Source organism: Pelodiscus sinensis, chromosome 14 (genome assembly GCF_052426305.1).
Source record: "Pelodiscus sinensis isolate ZL-2025 chromosome 14, ASM5242630v1, whole genome shotgun sequence".
In the NCBI taxonomy this organism is placed as follows: Eukaryota; Metazoa; Chordata; order Testudines; family Trionychidae; genus Pelodiscus; species Pelodiscus sinensis.
This window is the reverse complement of record NC_143065.1, coordinates 3,195,663-3,221,335: the sequence shown is the minus strand read 5'-3', so window position 1 is coordinate 3,221,335 and position 25,673 is coordinate 3,195,663.

Below are 25,673 nucleotides of genomic sequence, written 5' to 3'. Positions count from 1 at the left end.
CCGATAGTTTTTTCAGGAGGCCCATCTACACTGGGCCAAATTTTGGAAAAACCTGCTCTTTCAGAAAAGCAAAAAAAAAAAAAAAAGTGGAAGAGCAGATGCATTCCCTAAACCCTGTACTGTAGACATAGCCTCAACGGGTGAACTATCCATGAAGCTCTTGTCACTTCAAGGAAATGTGTCAAAGGCTCACTGGAAAGTCTCTCTTGTGGTATTTGGGCTTTTCTGTTTCCAGATAAGTTGATGATGCAGGGAATTGCAGAGAAGCATCTCAGAAGTAAAGACTGAAGACTTTAAAAAACATTTCTTAGGACACTCCCCCAAAATGGTTCACTCATGTCCAGGACTTCACCCTTTCCTAGCCTGTGTGCAATACTTAATCCCAGTTGCGTAGATAATGGGAATGATTGACTCCAGGAGTAAGTTCTTTAATTGCTGTTAATTTCTTTTCCAGTCCTAGACTTCTTTCTTGTTCTTCTGTTGCTGGCTGCTGCTGAAATAACACTTACATTAAAAATGGGTTTTACAGAAGAGATCAGCCAAACATATCCTTGTCAGGGCATGCCATTTAAATCTACTCCTCTGTTTCCAGAATGAACAGGTATAGCACTGAACTTCATCCAAACTGTGTGCACTCCATGATTATAGGTAGAGTGGTAGTGTTAGTTGCCTAATGCTTCCCATTAGAACCTCCCTGTTTGCTTCTGACTTAGGATACGTCTACACAGTGCATGCCTCTAAATAAGCTACGCAATTTGAGCTATGCAAATTGTGTAGTTTATTTCAAAATATGGCACTGCCTACATAGCACTTATTTCAAAATAAATTGCTGACTTCCTTAATCCTCATACAATGAGATTTACAGGAAGTTGGAATAAGAAGCCCGTTACTTCTAATTTATTTCAAAATAACTGGCTTCTTGTGGAAACAGCACATAACACTATTTCAGAATAACGGATGTTATTCCAAAATAACTCTGCTGTGTAGATGTACCCTTAGAAATTACCTCTCTAATCTTCTCTCCATAACTTTACCATGCTTGACTTTTCACCCATAATGTTCCCTTGGTATAGGTTTTTTATATGGATACATAATTAGGACACATAATTTATACCAACTATAGCAGCTGTGCGCAACCCGTAGGAGAGGCATAAGGATCTTGCACAAAAAGGGGGGTTGTGCGCAAAAAGGAAATGTCCACTCTGCTTGGTTTTACGCAAAAACCTCTTGTGCAAAAATGGACCGGAAGAGATTATGCAAATGAAGTGCGAGAAAATGCTAATCTGCGCTTCATTTGCATTGCCTCTTCCAGCAAAGCGAGCAGTGTATCCGTAGCCCCACTCTGCTCCCTTTCCATTCCCTCTCACAGGCTGGGCACAATTTTCTTCTACATTCATCTTTCCTTATTGTGCAACTCCCTACCACCTCCTCCCCCCAGATACTTGAAAATGATAGGCCCATTTCCTATGTGCGTTTACTCCTTCCACCCTTCTTTTCCACCCTTGCTGTACAGGGGCGATTCATATTTTTTGGTCCGTAAAGTAGCTTTTCCACTGACCAACGCAGGGGGGTCTTGGTGCCTGGAGCTGTAATGTAACCTGTCAATATCATAGCCTTAGAGTGTACATGTTGCCCAAATCCACTGTAAAAGGAAATAATGGGTGTTTTCCCTCTGAAATAAATAACAGACTGGTTCTGTGACCTGGAACAGCTTCTGGTACTTGATTAAGAGGAGAGAGGCTTGTGCTGCAAAGTTAAAATGCAAGCTCTCGCTTCCAAGTTGAGGAGGATTCTGGACTGAGACTATTTTGGTTCAGGACCATCTCTATAGAGCAGGGAGAAAAATCCAAATATTCTGTCTGGCAGTGAAGATGCTGTTGGAAGCAAAGAGAATCAACCCTATTGCTGATAAGGTAAGCATTTGACTACCCCAGGGCTCTCTGTTTCATTGTAGGAAAGCATTACTTGAAACACAAGATGCAATCCAATGCGATTAGTTCCAACTAAGTTTGACAAGATGCATTACAAGGGTGACCTCTTCCATCTGGGACTGTGGTTATACATCATAAAGAAATCTCTTGCTTTTAAACAGAATTCTGGGAAGGATCTTTTTTTGGAGGGGGGAGGAGGAGTGTTATCTGAGCCCACATTATTTTCTCTCGTATGGTTAAGTGGCTATGCACCTTCCCAGTGGCTTCAGCTGATAGTGATATGGGTGGAGAGCTTGAATTTCTGAGGTTTAGTCTTGTAGTGTTTGGCTGATATTTCCAATTACACAAACAAATATTAAAACCTTTCATCTCCCTGCTCCGTATCTCAGGACATTTACTATATGATCTGTTCCCCACATCTTTTTATGTATAATACCAGGAAATAATTGTCTTCACTGGTTTTGTGGAGGAGGCTGAATTTGTTTTGGATCTGCTTTCCTTTTCTGGAGTAAGATTTTTCTGCATGACTTAGGAGCACTTCTCATTGACTTGTGTGTCTAAATCTCTCAGGCACTCCTGAAAAAAATCTTACCCTTTATCTGGAGTATTTTGTATATGCAACCTCCATGCACACATCAATGAAGCTCTTTCTATTTGCATCTTAAATACAGATGGGGGAAGAGGTGAATTATTCCATGTTTACTAACATCTCTGTGGATTAAACAGGGTAACTTTGCTTAGCTCAGCAGACAGAGTACAATAGTAGACTTCTCAAGGGACATATTCATTGTATCACAATACAAATACATTGCCAGTAACTTGTAGATGAGAATATAAAACTATTGGAGCATACTGCAATAAACCCAGTATTACTTAATACTTTATTTCCTTGTCTGCTACGGTTGAGCAATCTAACATATGATTCTGTCCTATATATGTTCTTATACTTCTCTAATCACCCTAGTATTAAAGACCCTTCATGGTCAACATGCAAGAGAAAATCTCAAAGTATGGCTATCCTGCTTCCTGTTGTGCTGAGTATAGGATGCATTAAGAGTGAGGATGGGTGTTGCCATATGAATCATTACCCCTTCCCTCCCACAGACAATAGCAAGGGAGTCACTAGAAAGCACCACCTCCCTTAGAAGTCTCTGGCAGCTGTAACCAAAGTGTGTCCAAAGAGAACCTTCTGGTGATCTGTAGAGTAGGCAAATCAGCTGGCCTGATTTGTTTGTGCTTTACTTCTGAGTAATCGGTGTTATTAAATGCTACAATACATAATCAGTGAAAGCATCCAACTTACTGCTGCTACTGCTAGTACCACCCCCACCTTTGCACATAACTCACTGTAGCCATTACCACCCCCACAATAGCAGCAGAATTAATAACTAAACTAGAAGATGTAGCCAGCGTTGCTCAGGTCCTTAATTATTTTTTGGTAAATAAAATGAAAATTTATGTTTCATTTGCTCTGGAGTGGGGCTGGAGTGGGGCTGGAGGTAAGGGGTTCAGTATACAGGCTACCCCGGGGAGAGAGGTCTGCTTCATCCCTCTCACTGCAGCACGTTGGGACAGGTGAAAAGTACCCCTCCATGGCTGTTATAGCTCCAGCAGGCACAGGTGGGGGAGGAGTGCATGTTCCCTAGCTCAGGCAGGTCGAGATTCATCTACCCCAGCACTTCCCAGCCAGCAAGAGGAATGCAGCTAACTATGCACTTTCCACTTGCTCCCTGATGAAGGGGATCAATCATCAATGTTCCCATAAGAATTGAGGGGGAGCTTTAGCCACCCCCCACTCTGTAAAGGATACCTAGGGGGTGGTAGGCTCAGGGCAAGATAGTCCAGAGATGTGTGTGCCCCCCTGACAGCCCCTTTTATTGCCTGATAATTCTGTCAATCTTCTGTGTGGTTTTATGAGAAGCAATCCCATTCCAGGCACATCCCATTTTCCGGTCACAACCAAATTCTTACTTTGTTTTAAGTTATGGCAATAGGTAGCTGCATATCGAATTTGGTGATCCTAGCTCTGACCATTTAGGAGGAGTTCTTGAATAAACAGACTCTCAAACTCTCTCAAATATACAGTAAACAGTGATTTAGTAAAAATGTACAAGACTAAACAAAAACCCTACTAGTTTAATAAACCAGGCTTATGCATAAAAGCATAACAATGGTATATGAATCAGACCTGTAGCCCTCACTGATTTCAGTAGGCATTTATCTTAATTCAGTATTCTCTAGCAATTTGGAAATTATTTTAAAATATTGTCTGTCTGACTTCCTGTCTAAGAAATGTTTAATTATTTTTCTACTCCTTCAGGCAAATTCATATGTACAAACTCTAATATAGTTTAGAAGAAAACGGTCAAGTATAAAAATATTGTTTGCTAGCATTTTGGCTTTGATTTAAAGGTTCAAACGCAGGGTGAAATGGATGTGTTGGTGCTAGGGATCCCAGCAAGACTGCATGGCTCTCCCAACATTGAGTGTGTGCATACTTGTAAGGTATCATGCTATGAAGGATATTTTTGTCCAGGCTGCACCAAATCCAACAAGTAGTAAGGGGACACAATTTGTAAGACACTGTGCATGCTTATTCCAGTTCTGATTTTTTTCCATATTGATCTCTTGTTTTTTGCAGTGATTGTCAGAGAAATTGATTCACTTTGTGAAATCTCATTATAAACTTTGATTTGAGAACAAGACTACAGTTGCTATAAAACCGGTATAGATCATGAACGGTGATAGAAAAATGTACCATTTTTGAGCTTTATAATGGCCTATTGTGTGTTTTATGGCCTCTCTAATTTTCCACTCTTCACAACATCATTAACCTGCCAGGAAAAAAGGCCAGCCAATCAAACTGCCTACTAAATATAGACTCTATAGGGTATAACCTTTCAAACTTTCCTAATGCAACAATTCATGTCTCAGCCTTTGTAGTGCAGGTTGTGGTGAAAAAGGTACAATGTATATTTTAGTCTTCTGATCATGATTACCACATTTATGATAAATGCTCCAAGCAGATCTTGTTATGCTTCTTGTCCTTGCTAGGATGTGAAAGACTAGTCGCTTATCGGATAGCCGGTCCACTAGTCACTTCCCCCCCCTCCCCCCATGCTTCTATCAGAAAGATGTAGCAAGGGGGGGAAAAGGAGGGGATACTTCAAAGTGCCAGCACCACTTGGAGCCTGGAGCCAGACCCCACACTCCATGCAGCACTGCCACTTTGAAACGCCATGGGCAGCCCGGGGCCAGCTGGGGTGTCCCCAGGCTGCACACGGCATTTCAAAGTGGCAGCGCCACAAGGAGCCCGGGGTCAGTGGGGGAGTCCCCAGCTGACTTCTGACGTGAGGAGCCTGATGCTGGGCTCCCTGCAGAATTTTGAAGTGGCATCACCACCTGGGACCCGGGATCAGTCCCCAGCTGACTCTGGACTCCATGCAATGCTTTGGCCTTTGAAATGTAGCAACACTTCAAAGGCTAAAGCGCTGTGTGGAGCCCATCAGCTATTCAATGAGTCAGTTACTTCCAATTTAACATCCCTAGTCCTTGCAGCTCTGGGAAGCTCACATGAGGTTCACTATGTGCTCTCTTACCTTGAGTTTGGGTTTGATTTGGTGTATGAGTAGACTGTATTTTAAAGTTAACCACAGTAGGGTCTCATCTGGCTTTGTCTACACGATGCAAAACTGCAAATGTTTTACTGTTTTCTGTAAATCAGAAAGCTATTCAAGTTAGCCTGAAACTCAGACTTGTATGGTTTGTATAATATTCAAGCTTTATTGTGACCATTTAGCATTTCTCTGTTTGTTATTTCGGAATAACATCAGTTATTCCAAAATAATGCCGCTGTATAGACATAGCCAAAGTGTGAGTTAACATAGTTTGCATCTACACTACAAGAGTTATTTTGACATAATGTCAAAATAATGGTGAGCTGGAGGACTTCTTACTCCAACTCCTGTAACCCTCATTTTACAAGGAGTAAGGGAAGGCGGAGGAAGAGTGCTCTCTGACTTCCTGCTCTGTAGGCAGCACCAAAAGCTGAAATGAGCTATTTTGACTTAAGCTATGCAATTGACATAGCTCAAATTGTGTAGCTTATTTTGGCTTTATCCCTGCTCTGTAGATGTTCCCTTTGTGATTTGTACTAAGGAGGGAAAATAATGAATTCCATGTGAATCTTCAGAATGCAGCTTTCAGAGTAAAGAAAAGAAAATAGTTGTATTTCCATTCCAAAGTGTCTCATTTTTGCGGCTCTCCCCTTGAACTCCTGCTATAATGAATTCCATCTGATAGAAACCCTTCTTAATTCTTATTTATTTGCAAGAATTTCAATATCTATTTTTTTCCTTAGTGGACTTTCTCTTTGAAACATCTAGCTAAAGATTTTTTAGGAATTACTAAATGATATTTATTACAGAAATGTATGGCATAATATAGGAAGCAAATTTAAATAAGATCACTGATTCTGACTTTCTGGAAGAAAAAGAATGATTTTGTTTTTGTACTGGGGTGTGTTTAGGTTAATTTTATGTTGGAGCTTTTCCAACTAAACTCCAAAACCTTGGAAACTTCCCTACACTGTTGGTGGAATGCTGACAATCAATGGGGACACAGTCATACCAGGTATAAAATATATCAGAAGGACAGAACAGGTCATGCTGGTGGGGGAATGGCACTATACATGAAAGAATGTCAAATCAAATGAAGTAAAAATCTAAAATAAACCAAAATATTCCATAGAATCTCTGTGGGTAGTAATTCCATGCTCTAATAATAAGAATATAGCATTAGGGATATATTATCAACCACTTGACCAGGATAGTGATTGTGATTATGAAATGCTAAGGGAGATTAGAGAGGCTATCAAAATAAAAAACGCAATATTGGGGGATTTCCATTATCCCCAAGTTGACTGGGTACATGACACCTCAGGACAAGATGCAGAGATAAAATCTTTTGATAACTGAAATGACTGCTTCTTGGAGCAACTGGTTCTGGAACCCAAAAGGGGAGAGGCAATTCTTGATTTAGTCTGAAGCGGATCTGTTTCAAGGGGTAAATATAACTGGGTGTCTTGGAATTAGTAACCATAATGTAATAAAATTTAGCATCCCTGTAGTGGGAAAAAATCTCACCAGCCCAACACTGTGACATTTAATTTCAGAAAGAGGAACTACACGAAAATGAGGAGGTTAGTTAAACAGAAATTAAAAGGTACAGTGACAAAAGGAAAATCCTTGCAAGCAGCATGGAAACTTTTCAAAGACAACATAATAGAAACCCAACTTAAATGTATACCCCAAATTAAAAAAAAAACACACAGTAAGAGAACCAAAAAGTGCCACCCTGGTTTAACACCTTTCCTCCCTCCACAAAGTGAGAGATAAAAAGGCATTGTTTAAAAAGTGGAAATTAAATCCTAGTGAGCCTTTCTTTTTAGGTGACAAATCTGAGGAATTATCCCAGATTGAGGTATCATTAGAGGAGGTTTTGGAACAAATTGATAAACTTAACAATAACAAGTTACCAGGACCAGATGGCATTCACCCAAGAGTTCTGAAAGAATTCAAATGTGAAATTGCAGAACTATTAACTATGGTTTGTAACTTATCCTTTAAATCAGCTTCTGTACCTAATGACTGGAAGATCGCCAACATGATGCCAATATTTAAAAGAGGCTCTAGCGGTGATTCTGGCAATTACAGACTAGTAAATCTAATGTCAATACTGGGCAAATTAGTTGAAACTATAGCAAAGAATAAAATTGTCAGACACATTGATGAACATAATTTGTTGGGAGGAAATTAACATAGTTTCCATAAAGGGAAATTATGCCTTACTATTTTACTAGAGTTCCTCGAGGGAGTCAACAAACATGTGCACAAGGAGGAACCAGTAAATATAGCCTACTTATCTCCAAAAATCCTTTGACAAGGTCTCTCACCAAAGGCTCTTAAAGTAAGTGGTCATGGGATAAGAGGGAAGATTCTTTCATGGACTGATAAGTGGTTAAAAAACAAGAAACATAGAGTAGGAATAAATGGTTAGTTTTCCGAGTGGAGAGAGGTAATTACTGGTGTCTCCCAAGGTTCTGTACTGGGATCAATCCTATTCATAAATTATCTGGAGAAAGGGGTAAACAGTGAGGAGGCAAAATTTGCAAGTGATACCAAACTGCTCAAGATAGTTAAGACCAAAGCAGATGGTGAAGAGCTTCAAAAAGATCTCACCAACCTAAGTGGGCAACAAAATGGCAAATTAAATGTAATGTTGATAAATGTAAAATAATGCACATTGGAAAAAAATAATCCCAACTATCTATACAATATAATGGGGATTAATTTAGCTACAACTACTGAAGAGAGAGCTTGGAGTCATTGTGGATAGTTCTCTGAAAACATCCACTCAGTGTGCAGCAGCAGTTAAAAATGAAAATGAATGTTAGGTATCATTAAGAAAGGGATAGAGAATAAAACAGAGAACATCTTATTGTCTCTATATAAAACCATGGTATGCCCACATCTGCATACAGATGTGGTCACCTGATCTCAAAAAAGATATTGGAAAAGGTTCGGAAAGGAGCGACAAAAATGATTAGAGGTTTGTAATGGGTGCCATATGAAGAGTAAAAAGACTGGGACTTCTCAGCTTAGAAAAGAGGAGACTAAGATATGATAGAGGTCTCTAAAATCATGACTGGTGTGAAAAAATTGAAAAAGAAAGTTATTTACTTGTTCCCATAACACAAGAACTAGGGGTCATCAAATGAAATCCATAGGCAGCAGGTTTAAAACCAGCAAATGGAAGGTTTTTCTTCATTGTATAGATAGTTGGGATTATTTTTTCCAATGTGCATTATTTTACATTTATCAACATTACATTTAATTTCCACAATCAACCTGTGGAATTCCTTGCCAGAGGAGGTTGTAAAGACCAGGCTTTTAACAGAGTTCAAGAAAGAATTAGATAAATTCATGGAGGTTAGATCCATCAATGGCTATTAGCCAGGATGGGTAGAAATGGTGTCCCTGGCCTCTGCCAGAGGCTGGGAATGGGTGATGGGAGAGGGACTGCGTGAAGATTCCCTGTTCTGCTCACTCCCTCTGGGGCATCTGGCATTGGCCTCTGTTGGAAGACAAGATACTGGTCTAGATGGACCTTTGGTCTGATCCAATATGGTCATTCTTATGTACACAAGCACAATTCACTCCAGATACACACAGCCTTACAAAACTCTTTAGCACAAGCTGACACAGTTGTTAGTAAACTTATTCTAGCAATTTGGGCCTGATTTGCTGTTTACATTTGAAATCATGGTAAATTCATTTAGTCCTGCTTTCCCAATAAGAGGTTTGTTAAGCTGGTGATTGAGGTTCTCTTTAAAGAAACTAATTAAATATATAATTAATTTAAAAAAAAACCTAACTCCCAAAGATTAGTGTGGGGAACTTTCTTTAAGTCTCTGCATTAGTACCTGGATGTCTAATCCATCTGTAGATGCCTAACAGGAGTCACTCTAAGTGCAGAGTGAAGGGAAAACAGGTCAGTGATAGAGATTGGTCTGTTGTGTGCACTACCAACAAGCAGCTTCTAATCGATTTTCAAGAAAGAAGCAAAAGCAAGCTACAAAAAATGCGAAGGATAGTTCGGAACGATAAATGGTCACAACTCAAAGAAGACTAACAATTGATGTTTCTCACTCTGATCCATCTTGTTAGTGGCCAAAACCTTCTGAATGATTGGGTAATGGCTTAGACATGCTAACACTTACATCAGTGTAATTTAGGTTGCTCATGGTGTAAATAAGCTTTGCCCCACTCTATGGTGGTGATGGCTATGCCACTATAGCACTTCCAGTGTAGACTAGCCCTCACTCAAGTGATGCCTGATGTTCTTTCTGATGAATTGAGTAAAGTCAATGGCAGTTCTAATTAAGTCACCCTAAAAGAGGCTTGAGGTGGTATAGTTCTATGCTCTGGGAGGTGATATTCCACTTTATTCATCTACTACATCTGTATATATGCAGAAGAAACAATTTGCACTTAATTATAGGCATCAAAGCAACATAAATGAATGCTTCTATTCCGAGTACTAACATTATACATTCATTAAGTGCTTCTTAGATAATTTGATTACCAGTATCTTTACTTTCCGTCTATCATGCAAAAATGTAGGTCTGAGTGCTGCATTTGGCATAATTGTAGGAGACATTTTAAAGACCTTGATGGGACATGAGAATTTTAGTGTATGGTGGTTCCAATTCCACTTCCACAGCAGTCAGGGATGTAATGGACCTTAAATCAGGCCTGGTATGAATCATATCTTTATTTTGCCTCCCCCTCCAAAAAGAGGGATAACTATATGGGGAAGCACTTAAAGAGAAAATAAAGCTTGCTTATTTTGATATTGAAAGAGAAAGACAGACAATACCTGGGTTTTTTTAAGCAACAATGAACCCTCACTCTGAATTCCTATGTGCTAGCTACTCAGATGTAATGGAATGTAGTCAGTCCTCCTTCATGGATAGCTGATACCAGAGGTACTGTCACCATGCTTCAGGGAGTTACAACTGAGAATACCAACTTCAGGAAAAACTTATGAGTAATCGGGCAGTCACAGCTCAAAGCTGGTAGTTAATCTCCCACAAGAAAAAAACAGACCATCATACAACAGCAAGCACTTTCGCACCACCCTGGTTAACAAGAAGTCAGAAAAGTAGTCTCCTTAGGCATTCCAGTTCTTGTATTACCACCAAACCCACTAGACATAGTGACAAGTGGTTATTTAAAACTAAATTAATCAACCCAAGGGTTCTGCTGATCCCAAAGGTCTAGCCACATCCCCAGGCAAATATACATCCAATTTTATAAAAAAAATCTCACTGATGTCAGTCCTTTAGTAGCTAATGTATAACAGTTTATGTATTACAAGAAAGCTATAAACTTGGTTAAAGGGATAAAAAAACATTAATTGCAAGCCTTTTGGATCAGGCCTGTGGCAGTGATGGAATAAACATAAGAACAGCCATACTGAGTCAGACCAAAAGTTCATCTAGCCCAGTATCCTGTCTTCTGACAGTGGTGAATGCCAGGTCCCCCAGAGAGAATGAATGGAACAGGTAATCAAGTGATCTCTCTCCTGTTACCCATTTCCAGCCTCTGACAAACAGAGGCTAGGAACACCATTCCTACCCACCCTGGCTAATAACCATTGATGGACCTAACCTCCATGACTTAAGTCCCTAGCTGCTTCCAAATTACTTGGAAAGTCCTCAGTCCTTTTGTTAGAATGCTCTTATTAGTATAAGCACCAGTCCAGAGGTTTGAGCAGGAAAGAGGGGAAATGGGAGAGGTTCCCAGAGCTGTCTGTCATTTCTGCAATGTGGAAGGAAATCCATTATTTCTAACAAAGCCTTCTTCACAGCTTATGGAAAATTACAGGTAACAAAATGGAGTTTGATGTCACATGGTCTCATCACATGCCCATGCATATTTTGCTAAGTCATGGTAGAGGCCCATTACCCATGTCTAGTATGAATAGGCTTCTTGCATGACTCATTATGTGTGTTGAGCCATGAAGGTGAATACTTGATTCACAATGTGCTGACCAGATTGGATGCAAATCACTCAGGAGGCATTACCATAGGAGTGGGTACACAGTCAATATTCATAACTACAGATACAAAATCAGTATATGCATTCAAATAGCATCATGTTCAGCAAATCAGAACTTTTCCCTAACCTCTTACATGACCTACTTTGGACAAGATTTGTTGCAATATTATATAATAGTGGTAGCAATAATGATCTACATGGTAATATTTTAATTGGGGCGGGCAAGAGATTTAAAAATCATGATTAATCCTGCTGTTAATGGAATTCTATTTATTTTAAATATTTTGGATGTTTTCTGCATTTTCAAATATATTGATTTCAATTACAACATAATACAAACTGCATAGTGCTCACTTGATATTTTTTCATTTCAAATATTTACATTGTAAAAAAATAGTATCTTTCAGTTCACCTCACACAAATACAAGTGAATATAATCTCTCTACTATGAAAATTGAACTAGGATTATGTAACAAAAACTGCATTAAAATATAATGCTAAAACTTTAATGCTTACAGGTTCTCTCAGTCCTCCTACCTGTTCATTTAATCACTCAGAAACAAGTTTGGTTACAATTTGCAAGATAAAATTCTGCCCGCTTCTTGTTCAGTGTAACTTGAAAGTGAAAACAGGTGTTTGCATGTTCCTATTGTAGTTGGCATCACAAGATATTAAGATTCAGAAGTCCCTTCATGCTTCAGCCACCATTCCAGAGGACATGCATCCATGCTGATGATGGATTCTGCTTGATAATGATCCAAAGCAATGGGGACTCGTGCGTGTTCATTTTCATCATCTGGATCAGATAAGTACCAGCAGATGGTTTATTTTATTTTTTGGTGGTTTGGGTTCTGTAGCTTCCACAGCAGTGTTGCTTTTTTAAGATTCTGAAAGCATGCTCCATACCCAGAGCCAGCTTTAGGCCGATTCGCCCGCGCCCTAAAGCCAGAAGTGTGCTGGCGTGCCGGGCGCGCTGCGGGAGGGGGCGTTGGGCCGGAGGAGGAGCATGGTGAAGGTGGGACTCTGTCCTGTCTTCTGAGTATTTAAATGGAGCTGTGACTCTTTTTGTGTGTGCTGTTTTTTTTTCTCCCCTCAACAAAAAATCCTGGCCCTACACTTCCTAAAGCCAGCCCTGTCCACACCTCATCCCTCTCATATTCTGGATGGCACTTGAGTCTTAAACCTTAGGTCCAGTGCTATAGCTATCTTTAGAAATCTTGCATTGATACCTGACTTGTGTTTTGTCAAGTCTATAGCAAAAGCATTTTTAAAACAAATATGTGTTGGGTCATCTCCATCAAGATGGCTATCATATGAAATATATGGCAGAATGTGAGTAAAACAGAGTATGAGACACACAGTTCTCCTCCAAGGAAACCAGTCACACATTTAATTAGCATATTTTAACAAGTATGATTAGGATGGAAGCATGTCCTCTGGAATGGTGGCTGAAGCATGAAGGGGCATAAGAATATTTTAGCATATGTGGCATGTTGTCGGGGAGCCGCTCCTCCCTCGGGGTGGGCCGCCCATCTCCGGGGTATAGTTCGGACTCCTTTGGTCTCATTTCAAAGTACGCTGCCCCTCTCTTAGGGGGACTACGGACCACTGGCCCAGTCTGAAAGTATACTGCCCCTCCCTTAGGGGAACTCTGGCCCACGGGCCCAGTCTGAAAGTATACTGCCCCTCTCTTAGGGGGACTCTGGTCCATGGGCCCAGTCTGAAAGTACGCTGCCCCTCTCTTAGGGGGACTACGGACCACTGGCCTAGTCTGAAAGTATGCTGCCCCTCTCTTAGGGGGACTATGGCCCGCTAGCCTAGTCTGATAGCATGCAGACCCTGAGGCCTAGTCCTTTACGTGAACCCCTTCTCACCGGGGGTCAGTGAGGGAAGGGTAGGGGGGCCTGGGCCCTCCCTCTCCACCGGGCCCCGACCCAGGGCCCTCGGCGGGGGTTCCTCCCCTCTCTGGCTCCCTTCCTCCCCCTCCCCCGGCTCGGCAGCGTGCCGCCCGTTGGCATTAGCCAGGCGTCTGTAGCCCCTTCCGACTCGGCGTCTGGGGTCTCAGTGGCGGGTCCGACGCCTGGCTCCCGGGTGGCTGGCTGGCGGCTCCGACGTTGGGGCCGAGCCCTGCTTGGGCCCTGCAGCACCAGGCCTGCGACTCCCTCTCTGGCTGACGGGTCGGTGGCTCTGGGGGTTGGGCCCGAGCTCCTGCCCCGTCGGCTGTCCGCCCCATCTGAATAGGGCTGCAGTCCTTTATTCCTGGGAGCATGCCCAGTAGGGCTGCGTGGGCACGGCCCTCCCCGCCCCCTGAGCCAGGTGACTTCCTGGGGCTGGAGTGCGCGGCGGGACTGCCCCATCACACATGTCAACACCTTACAATGCCAGCTACAAAAGTGCCACCTGAGTGCCTGTTCTCACTTTCATATGACTGTAAATAAGAAGTGGCCAATGGGGACCCTGCCCCTATAGCTCCTGTGTTCCCAGCGAACCCTTCCTGGCAGGGAGGTGGAGGTATCTCCACATGCTGCCATTCCTCCCCTCCCTGGCTGGAGCCAGAAGCACTTGGAAGTTCTGTCCCCATTCACCCTTGCCTGCTGGCATTGCCCCTCGCAGCTCCCATTGGCCAGGAATTGCCCAATTTAGAGCTTTATCCTGCCCCACTGATGTCAATAGAGTGTTTTCCCATTGATTTCAATAGGCTCGGGATTAGGCCTATCATTTTTATTGTGTGTATACCAGTCCATTGCCATAAGTATAACCATTATTTATACCACTGAGAGCTCTATCCTACAAACATGGCTCTTGTGCAAAAAGGAGCCGTCTACACAGCGCTTTTTTGCGCAAAAACCTCTTCCGCAAAAGGGTTCTGAGGAGGAAATGCAAATGAGAGTGCAACAAATGCAAATGAGTGCTATATTTGCATTTCCTCTTGCGGAAGAGGCTCGTAGTATAGCCGTAGCCTGAGGGAAGAACTGAGACAGCTGATGTGACTTGGACTGTGAAGCACTGACATAAGGATTTCTCAGGTGGCACCTATACCACTTTATTGCCAACTGGGGATCCTTTTGCTGTGCGTTCCTTTGTGACATGTCCTGGGACGGTTATCACTATCTTACTTTGTCTCTCCTACAAAACTGCAGGTAAGGAAGCAAAACCCCCATTCATTATATAAATGAGAAGCGCATGCCCCATTCAGTATACAAATGGTAAACTGAGGCACAGACAGATTAAGTGACTTGTCCAAGCATGCACATGTTTGTGTCTGTAAGGGTACGTCTACACAGCAGTGCTATTTCGGGATAATGTTCTTTATCCCGAAATAACATTCTGCACGTCTTAACAGCAAGCCCGTTATTTTGAAATAATGGGCTTGTTCTGCTGATGACCTGTAAACCTCATTGCACAAGGATTAAGGGACTCATTGGAATAGCTCTCTACTTCAAAATTAGCATCAGATTTCAAAATAGGCTATCTTGAAACAAGCTATGCAATTTGCGTAGCTCAAATTCCGTAGCTTATTTCAAGCTATGTGCTACTGTGTAGACATACCCTAACAGAGACAGGAAAAGAATCCAGATTTCCTGGGTCTTGATCTAGGGCCATAATCATAAGAACATTCTTTGTCTGTCAGTGTAGCACTGTGTTACCATAGCAGTCAATGATGCAGTTCTACTCTGTTTTAAATACATATAATATGTTCATTCTGACTTTGATTCTCATTGGCCATGCATCTTACTCCCTAATAGTTTCCCCTCCCTGCTCTGCTTTTGGGGAGTGAGCATTCTTTAGTGGCTCCAGCAGGTTAGACCATGTGTGCTTCTGTGTCTGGCCAGTATGCTACAGGAGTAGGGAAGTATCAGTGTCCTTTCCTGTTGCCCTGGACCCTTCTGGTGTTCTCCCGGCTGGACATAGCTGAAGCAGAGGAAAGGCAGATGTAAGATGTCTTATATTTAAGAACAGCATCTGACCTAATTCATAACCAGATTTCTACTCACACTTTCTGTAACAAATGTGACTACAATGGGCCAGTGTCATTGCACAGTCTTACTGAAACCACTTAATCACTCCTTGGGTGTGAAAAGTAAGGTACAGGAATACACTCCCACAGAGAGTTGTCACTTGTCCTGTCTAGTCAAAGGCCAAATCCTGGAGTTATCTGAGCTTTTATCTAGGTAACATTCCCACCCCACTGAACATAGTCCTCTTTCAGGCAAACATCCCCTATATAAAAATGGAGGCTTTCAGGATTTGGCTGAAGCACACAGTATTTGTAGCTCTTCAAGATACAGAGTGATGCACAGTGCATGGGAGATTAGACTGACACACAAAAAGCAATTAGTCCTGGGTGAACCTTTAGCTTGAAACACACTGTGGATGCTTTTAGATGGATAATAGCCCACAACTCCATGGGCAGAATTAGTGAGCAACCAAGAAGCATTTGAACAAAGCAGCAAATCGGTCTTTCATTTAATCAACTCTAAGGCTGTTTCCAGTGCTCAACCTTATTGATATGCTCTGAAATGTAAGAGCTTAACTTCACCATGTCTTTTGGGAATGGAGATGCATTTATTAAAACATTCTTAAAATGTAGTCTGGCTGTTCAGTTAAAAAAATCAGGGACTATGCAACATTTTTAGTCTCTAAAAGGTAGACGCATGGTGTATATACTTCCCTAAGGAATGTAAGTTAAACCAAAAAGAAGTTTGGGGCTACTAGCTAGAAGTATATAGGTTTGGTATTTCCTGAAATGATGCAATAAACTATGTTTATATTTTGAACAAAAGGCCCATTGAAAAAAATGAAGTAGATGGAATAGCATATGTTGGCTCCTGGGGCATAGCCAAAACTCTAGAAAGTTTGCAATTCATCACTGTAAATGGCTTCCACAGGTACATCGGGTGACACAGCCCATTTGTATTCACTAAATCAAGGCTTGTACTGATGGTTTTTCTTATCTCCACTATGATACCACAGGTGTAAAAGGTTACCCATCTGAACTACCTAGCTTGGGGGTGGGGGAGGGAAGCTGACCTAAACAAGCCTTGTATTGTTTGGTTCATGGTCTAGTTTATAAGCTGAACACTGAAGTTTGGCTCACAGAGTTAGATAGTTTAGCCCATTTGTCAAACCCCCAAAGAAACATCCCACTCCTGCCTGAGCTAACCCCAGGGTTCCTCTACTTACTATTCCTGCCTTTGGATTGGTCTTGCTCTCTCCTCACGCTTTTCTCCCCCAGATTTTCTGGGCCAGGCTAGGGGAAGCCAGAGTTTCTAGCTCAGTAGGACAGGATGGTAGAGTACCCCAGAGGGCAGGCAGGGAGGCTCAGTAGTACGATCAGCCCATCAGGTGAAAGTCTCAAGGGCATCTCTGTGAGTCAATCCTTCACAGGGTATTTCTCCTAATATTTTTTATTGACTGATGTGGTAAAAACATTAAAGCATATTTGCATTGTTACTTTAGTTGAAATGCAGCTTTAACAGGACCCCCTGTTTGCATTACAGAAAGGTTCAGCAAGTAACTTCCAAACACTAGGGCTATGTCTACACTGGCACGGTCTTGTGCCAGAGCTATGCAAATGAGGCTAAGCGTGGAATATCGCCGAGCCTCATTTGCATATCTAATGAGCCGCCATTTTTGCGGAAGAGGCTCTTGTGCAAGAAGGAGCTGTCTACTCTGTCCCTTCTTGTGTAAGAAAAACCCTCTTGCGCTTTGCCCTTATGCCTGAAAATAATCAGCATAACGGCATTGCTCAAGAGGGTTTTTCTTGCGCAAGAAGGGGCAGTGTAGACAGCTCCTTCTTGCGCAAGAGCCTCTTCCACAAAATGGCAGCTCATTAAATATGCAAATGAGGTGCGGCGATATTCCATGCTTAGCCTCATTTGCATAGCTCTGGCGCAAGATCGCGCCAGTGTAGACATAGCCTACAATGGCAATGTAGCCCAGATGTCTTTGTATTTCTGGCTGGTGTCAGGACCAGGTTCATAGTATGACATGATGCACTTCAGGCAGATCTTCCTCAGTGCTCAAAGAAAGCCTGGGGGGACGATGCATTTTATGATTGTGGCAGAGAAAATATTCAGCTCCATCAACATCCAAGAGTACATACAATTTTAAGTATCATGTAGCACTCGCTAAGTTTGGATTAGCTAAAGTAGGTAAATGTCACTATTCCCATTTTTTCCAGGGGTTACATGATTAGCCCAAATTCATACAGTTCGTGTCAGAATAAGGAATAGAAGAACATACCTCCTGCTCAGTCTGATCTGAACGACAGCGATCCTTCAGGCAAGTCTCACAACCAAATTGTGTTTCCACAGATGTCAAATAGGAGTCGTGCAACTCACTTAATTTTTGTGCCTTTGAGAGTGTTCCCAGATGTTTTTAGAGCTGGGCTAATGATTGCTAGCACATATTTTGACTACTCTCACCTTTCTGTACAAAGCGATGGTGACTCCCCTCAGTATGTTTGTCATGTTTATACTGATGCAGAGGAAAATCAGGTGACTGAACATTCCTGGTTCGTGTCCTATTTGGTGAGCAATTACCAGAGATTTGGATATTTCATATATAAGTTCCATGATAAGCGTCTGTTCCCCGGCTGAATAAGTATAATTCTTAGACTCAAAGCAGGTGTTTGTGTAAAGGAGACAGTCGCACCAGGGCCTGGCAATTATAAATGGCTTGGGATTCCCATGCCATGTGCTCCAGATGGCTCTGAGGGCCAGCAAGGGGGAGATGCTCTACACTCGGGGCAGTACTGAGGGCTGGCTGCCCTAGCCCCACAACCCTTCCATCTGAAACCCTGTCCATTTTAGGGCTTGGAGCCAGCTCCACCTCCCTCCCCTCCCACTTCACCCAGGGCCTGGCAATCCTGTCAGCCCCGCTGAACTCAAGTTTGCAGTGCAATTGGTTTTCTGTAACACCTGCTTCCAATGACAGCTTCAGTGAAGATGCCTGACAGTGCTCTCATTTGCTGGAATACTTGCAGAAATTGAAGGGTGTAAGGAAATTGTCAAAGCAAATTAATTTTTTTTAAAATGTACAAATTCTTTGCAGTATTTTCCTAGCTCTAACATAATTATACTGAAAATGTACACGTCCTAAGAAGTACAGCTGTGGTAGGCATCTGTACATCTCCATTTTACTGAGCTGGGAACAACGCTCAATTTTATTTTGTTTTTTTTTCTCCTTAGTGTTGGAAACTTAATATTTAGGCATCCGTTTTTGCACTTAATTTTACTCTTTTTAATCATCCATATTATATGAGGATGAAAAGTTTAGATAGGACTTTATTATCCTACCTTTTATGAAATCAAAGAAGCTGAACTGTTCAAAGGCAGTCTTTCAGCATTGATTGCTATAAAAAACAAAAGACTTAACAGTATGTGCCATGAGTCAGGGAAAATGTACTGTTTCATTGCATAATAGACTGCCTAAGTCATTGGAGTTCTCCCCTTTTAGCTCCAAGTCCATCAAAACTCTAAAATGTGGAAACACTTAAACAACGAATAGTCCTGCAGTACCTTAGGGTACGTCTAGACTACCGCGTTTTGTCGACGGAAGTTTTGTCGACAGATACTGTCGACAAAACTTCCGTCGACAAAGAGCGTCCAGACACATTGAGTTCTGTCGACAAAGCAAGCTGCTTTGTCGACAGAACTCCGTAGTCTGGACGCAACGTTACAGGCAATAACACCTTCTGTCGACAGAGTTCTGTCGACAGAAGGTGTTATGCCTCGTAAAATGAGGTATACCAGCGTTGACAAAACTGCTGAGGTCTGTCGACGTTATGTCGACAGAACTCAGCGGTAGTGTAGACGCTGGTATAGTTTTGTCGACAAAAGTCCACTTTTGTCGACAAAACTAGGTAGTCTAGACACACCCTTAGAGACTAACAAAAAATGTAGATGGTATCATGAGCTTTCATGGGCACAGCCCACAAAAGCTCATGATACCATTTACATTTTTTATTAGTTTCTAAGGCAGGCTATTCAACGTTAGACGCCCGGGGGCCACAATGATACTCACAGCACATGCAGAGGGCCACAACTTAAGTGTGGTTACATATACATGCAATTATATATGCAAATAGCTTCTTTCACACTGACTAGCATGAATACAAAGATTATAGCAAAACCACACAACACGCAGGCCCCATTTAAGTCAGCTCTGCTGATATTAATAAAATGCAATATCTACCCGATTTCCACCCATATGACAGCACTTTTAATGAGCAATGACCGTCCAGGAATTTAACGACTAAAACACACAACTTTTTTGTTTTGGCTTCATAATTTTAACAAATCAAACAAAAAACTACCAATACAGTACCGGAATGTACTGGATTGTAAGTACAATCAATGTGAAGATTGTGTCTGCAAACTTTTCACCAGCTGTTTCACATCAGGCTTGTATTCCCAATGGCACAGCATGGAGACAGTCAGTCAGATGTCTGTCAGTAAAAGAGGTGCACAGTTTTGACTTGATGATTCCCATGGAGGAGAATGAACTTTCACAAACATATGTAGACCCAAAGTAAGCTAGTACTTTTTTGGCAAATTTCAGTAATGCAGGGTACATGACTTCCTGTACATCCAAAATGTGTCAGTATCCTTTTCCTTATGCCTAGCTTTTAGAATACTATTGTTTTGCATTTCTATCATCGCTTCTTCAAATGTGGCCCTCTCATCACCAAATCTCACTCCTGAAGGTCAGACTGCCTTTACCACAACTGAAAATGGATTTTCAGTACATTCAAGAACTGTCTTCGGGGATTTGACATCTAGAAAATGAGAACAAAATTCAGTTTTCAGCTCTGAGATGTATTCTGTAAAAAAAAACAGGCAAAAAAGGTGCATGTTCACTCAGCTGTGTTACTTGCGAGGTAAGGATGGGAAAGTGAGTTAAGTCTTTCTCACAAAGCTGAACTGCAAAAAGGGCCAGTTTTGTTTCATGTACAGACACATCTGAGAAGACAGGTTTTTTTCTTTGCCTTGAAGTTTAAGATTGAGTGCCTTTAAGCGGTGTGTCATATCAGTGAGAAAAGCCATGTTTAGCAGGAATGTCTTTGTCTAAACACGACAGTAAATCCTGGTGATCCTTTGCTTCCAAAAACACTCGTACAGCAGGCAGTAGATCCATAAACCGATCTAATACTTTGCCTTGACTCAGCCATCTAACTTCCGCAAGCATTGCCAAGTCACCGTACCGTCATAGTCCTCAACTAAAGCTCAAAATTGTCTATGTTTCAAGGCATTTGCAACAATGAAGCTGACAATTTTTGTTACACTATCCATTGGGCTCTTGAAAAATCCTCTCTTCAGTTTGCTGCATAATTGTTCTTGGTGCAGAATGCAATGATATGAAAAAAAAATCTGGAAACTGGATTTTTCTTCAGCAAAGAAATCATCCCCTTCTCTTTTCTAACCATGTAGGAAGTGCCATAAGTTGTTACTGAAGTAAGCTTCTTCAAATCAATGCATTTTCCTGGTCCTTCAAAAAATGCCATCAGCACAGAATAAATGTCCTCTCCCCTGGTTTGACCTGTCAAAGGTAGCAAAGTAAGCATTTCTTTGACATACTTTTTGCCATTGAAAAAACGCACCCAGATTATGAGCTGAGATATGTCTGAACGGTCAGTAGATTTGTCCATTGCCAGACTGAAATACTCAGTGCTTTCAATGTCTTTTAGCAATTTAGAAAACAGATTGCCCAAAATGCTTTCAATTCATCTTGCTACAGTTGAATAAGATGCAGTTTTGATATTTAACTATATCCTCTTTGTTTTTAAATTCTGCAAAAAAGTGATTTGCTGCAGTCCAAGAAGCACTGCTTCATCAATTCACCTTCAGTAAAAGGTCGTCTTGATTTAGCTACGTGCCAAGCCATTTTGAAGAAGGCTTCTGTAATGGCATCGCTATCTTTAACTTGCAAATGGAACGTATCTTGTTGAGTGCGGTAACCTTCCAATAAGGAACGTATCTCAGTTTCTCTTAAATTGATGTCAAGTGAATACAAGTCTTTGAACTCAGGGTGACAAAATTCATGGTGCAGTTGCAGATTTGTTTAATGCAGCAATAGTCTTTTGACAAAAAAGACACGCTGGTTTTCCATTTATCTCTGCAAAAGCAAATTCTATCTCCCAAACAGGGTTGAAAACTCTATGTTCATCCAACAAGCATCTATTCTCTGTTGCCATTTTTAATGCTTTTTATTAAAAAGAAAATTGTATCCCAGTTTTTTGGGTGTTTAGCTTGAAGCTTCAGGTTGTGCATTTCTTGGAGTGATTTTACTGTAAAAAGAAAAGTTTCCAAGCCAGAGCACTCCAACCTGTGGTGAGCGGGGAGTTGGGTGAGTCAGGCTGAACATGAGAGGCAAAAAGGGACAGGTGCCCGGGAGCCCCGTCCTGGATTCCCAGCAGAGCTGACATCCCCACATGGGAGTCTGTTGCTCTGTGTGGATGGAAGCAGGGCTGCCTGGCAGTGGTGCCAGACCCAAACATGGCCAGTGTGAGCCAGTGAGCACCTCTCAGGCTCTGCCCACAAGGCTAAGCAGCCAGCACTTCCCACTATGCCCCGGCACCTGCTCCCTGGGGGCTAAAAACACCAACCCTGTACCCATCTGTTCCAGCCAGCCTGTCCGCTTGTGTCTTTCATCACTCACCCCGCCTAGGAGACACCTCACCACTGTGGAGCATGTTCTTAGTGGAGGCCATGTTCAAAGGATCCCACCTGCAAGCCGCATGTTGAGCCCCATGTAAACCCAAACCGCACCGTGGGCCAGGCCACGTGTTGAGTAGCCCTGCTCTACGGGGCTGCAGGACTATTCATTTTTGTAAAGAAGTTTTTTCAGTTACAGACTAAGACAGCTACCCCTCTGTGACTCTAAAATGTAGTTCACTAATAAGTCTGAATAGGCAGCAAAAAATTAATAAACTAATACACCATAAACAATAAGACTTGTCCCTAAATAATTGCCTACATCAGAATGATATGAACAGGGAAGCAATCAGATATTGACCCCATAATACAGATAGATGCAGTGGAAAATAAAGTGAATGAACATTGGCTTTCACAGTGTTGTAGCTATGTTGGTCCCAGGATGTTAAGTGAGATAATATCACCTGTTGGCCCAACTTCTGCTGCTGAAGGAGACATGCTTTCAAGCATACACAGATTTGAAGAATAGTGGTACAAATGTCACCCGATTATGACCTCAAATATCATTAGCTCACAGACATTTACCTCCCCGCTTTCCTCCCTCCTCCATCCCCCTTCTGTTCTGAAATGTGATTTGTCCTTTTCATATGTGTTCATTTTTTTAATTGTATCCTTTGGTATATATGGTTGTGACTGTTTTCTTCCACTATTTGATCTGAGGAAGTGGGTCTTGTCCACGAAAGCTCATCACCTAATAAACCATCTTGTTAGTCTTTAAAGTGCTACACAGTCCTGTTTTTTGTTACAGATTTGAAGGACTTTGTGGCAGCACAAAAGCTTGTCTCCTTAACCATCCAAAGTTGGTCCAATAAACATATTATCTCACTTACCTCATCTCTCTCATTAGCTTGAACAAGTGAATAAGGTCAGTGCCCAGGCAAAGCAGCTATCTGTTCCCGGATTGGGGCTATCCTGGTCAAGCAAAATTTCTCTTGAGATTTTTGTTAAAAAAAAATTCTCACTAGCTTTCAGGACAGGGAAGCCAGGCCCACAAGTCCATAATTTTTCTGAACACAAGATTCTGATACTTATTCATTATGAGTTTCACAAGTAGTCCCACTGAAATCAATAGATCTAATCACACAGTAAGATATTATCTATTGTGAGTAAAGAATGGAAGAATCTAGCCCCAAATAAATGTCTCTAAAAATAATTTCCAAACGTTCTTGAAGTATTGCAAGTTTTAACACCATGAAGTTGATTAGCCTTTGTTATATTCTAAAACTCCAACTTTTTAGATCATTGATTCCTTCTGAAGTTATTTTGTATTCATAATTATAGACGCATCATATATATTGTGTGTAACATATATTGAAACTAATCTCAGTTGCTAGAATTCTTCACAATGTATTCACATGTAATGAACCTAGAAAGAAAACTAATCCCTCAATTATTTACAGAAGTATCTGGTTGTATTCTAATTAAGTAGCACATAAAGGGGGTCACAGATATAGTTCCTATAATAAAGTTGTGTGATGGTATAAAATGTTTTCTATTTAAGATTTAGAATCTTCAATAGATTTCACAATCTTTTCACAGAGCATTCACTACAAAAGAACATTCCACTTGGGAAATTTTCAGCTAATCGTTTTTGCTACTTCTACAGTGTGTCTTATCCTCTTGGAAACTTGGAAAATAGCCGCTCCAGAAAAAAAACTCATAAATGCGGATGAGTTGTAAATTATAAGCAAAGGAATGGTTTTCTCCTGTTACGAGTGCTAGAAGTCTGTTCCCACATACCAGTGGTTCAAAGCATTTGTCTGGAAGCAAAAGGAAAAATGAATTACAAAATAGATTCTTAGTGTATATTAGTCTTAAAGGCCATCTATTGCCTCATTAGACGAAAGGCCTTATCTCTGCATTGGTGTGATCTCCCTTATTTTGTACAAGTTCAACTCCTTTTGCCAAAGCAAACAAGGTCTGTATCAGAGTATTTAACTTTAACATTATGCAGAATTTGAAACATACTTTGCTTTTTTTAACATTACAGCAATACTAATTTGGGGGAAAGTATTGCTTCCCATCCCAGTAGCTGACATTTCAATGATGTAACAAATATGGATTATAATACTGATACACTTCACCATGCCTGCATGCATTTATATACATGTTAATGTCTGACTTAAAACAATATCCAACCATTGCGGATTGGAACAAAAGACAGGACTATGCAGCACTTTAAAGACTAACAAGATGGTTTAATAGGTGATGAACTTTCGTGGGCCAGACCCACTTCCTCAGATCAAATTGTGGAAGAAAATTGGCACAACCATATATACCAAAGTGATACAACCACAAAAATGTGAACACATATACAATTGACAAAACAGATTTTAGAACTTTCGAGCCAGCTTCCCGCGTGTATTGGCTCCCATGAGCCCACCTGCCCCCAAAGCACCCTGGGTCCACAGCAGGCAGAGGCTGCTTTGCAGCAGCAGCCCCTGTCCGTAGATAGCAGCGCAGGACGGCAGGCAGCTGGTCCTCAAGAGGAGCTGGTTTTTAAACTGGCCCCCCTTGTGGACCAGCTCCAACCTGCCACCCCGCATTGCTGCTTCTGATAGAGGCAGCAGCACAGGGTAGCAGGCGGCTCCCCAGGAGTGAGGCTGGAGCACAGTGGCTGTCAGCTCTGCCCCCTGGGACTGTCAAATAGTCGTGAATATGATCATATTTTATGCAGTTATATGACTATTCAATTACACAATATCTAGCATCCCTAGGAGGGGTTGCATGAATCAGGGTTAGGAGTTGAAGAGGAGCTCAGGGCTGCGGGTTGGGAATGTGAAGGGGTGAGGAAGTCAGGGTTGGGGGTGAGGAAGGGCTCAGGGCAGGAAGTGGGCGGGCAGGAGCCAAGTCAGGGAGTTGGACAAGATGGGGCTGAGAGGAGGGGGTGGATGCAGCTGCTACTTCTCCCTAGGTCTCGCCTGGGGCAGCGTGGGCTGCACACCCTGCCCAATTTTTGAACTGTACATAGTGTTTTCCCATCATTTATATTTGTTATAAACCTTTATGTGAACTATTGGTTACTCAATGTTAGTTTATAATTAAGTTCGGTGGGAGTGGGGCACCTAACTTCTTTACGTTTCTTTGAATAATAGTACCAAGGTCTAAACTTTTTCTTGAATCTAATAAGCTCTTGGCCTCAGATATATTGTGATTTTTTGTTTAGGTCCGTGAGCTAATCAATGCATTGTATTTCAAAATCCTTTTATCGTTTTAAAGGATGCTATTCATTAATTCCCTGTCCCTTTGTATTACGAGTAATAGGAACACCTGATTTACCTTCTCTGTGTAATTCGTTTTTTATATCTTTCATAACCACTCATTGTTGCCTCTCCAAACAATTACAGTCCTTTCAATCTATCCCCACACACAGACCTTCCTAGCCTCTACTTATTTTGTCA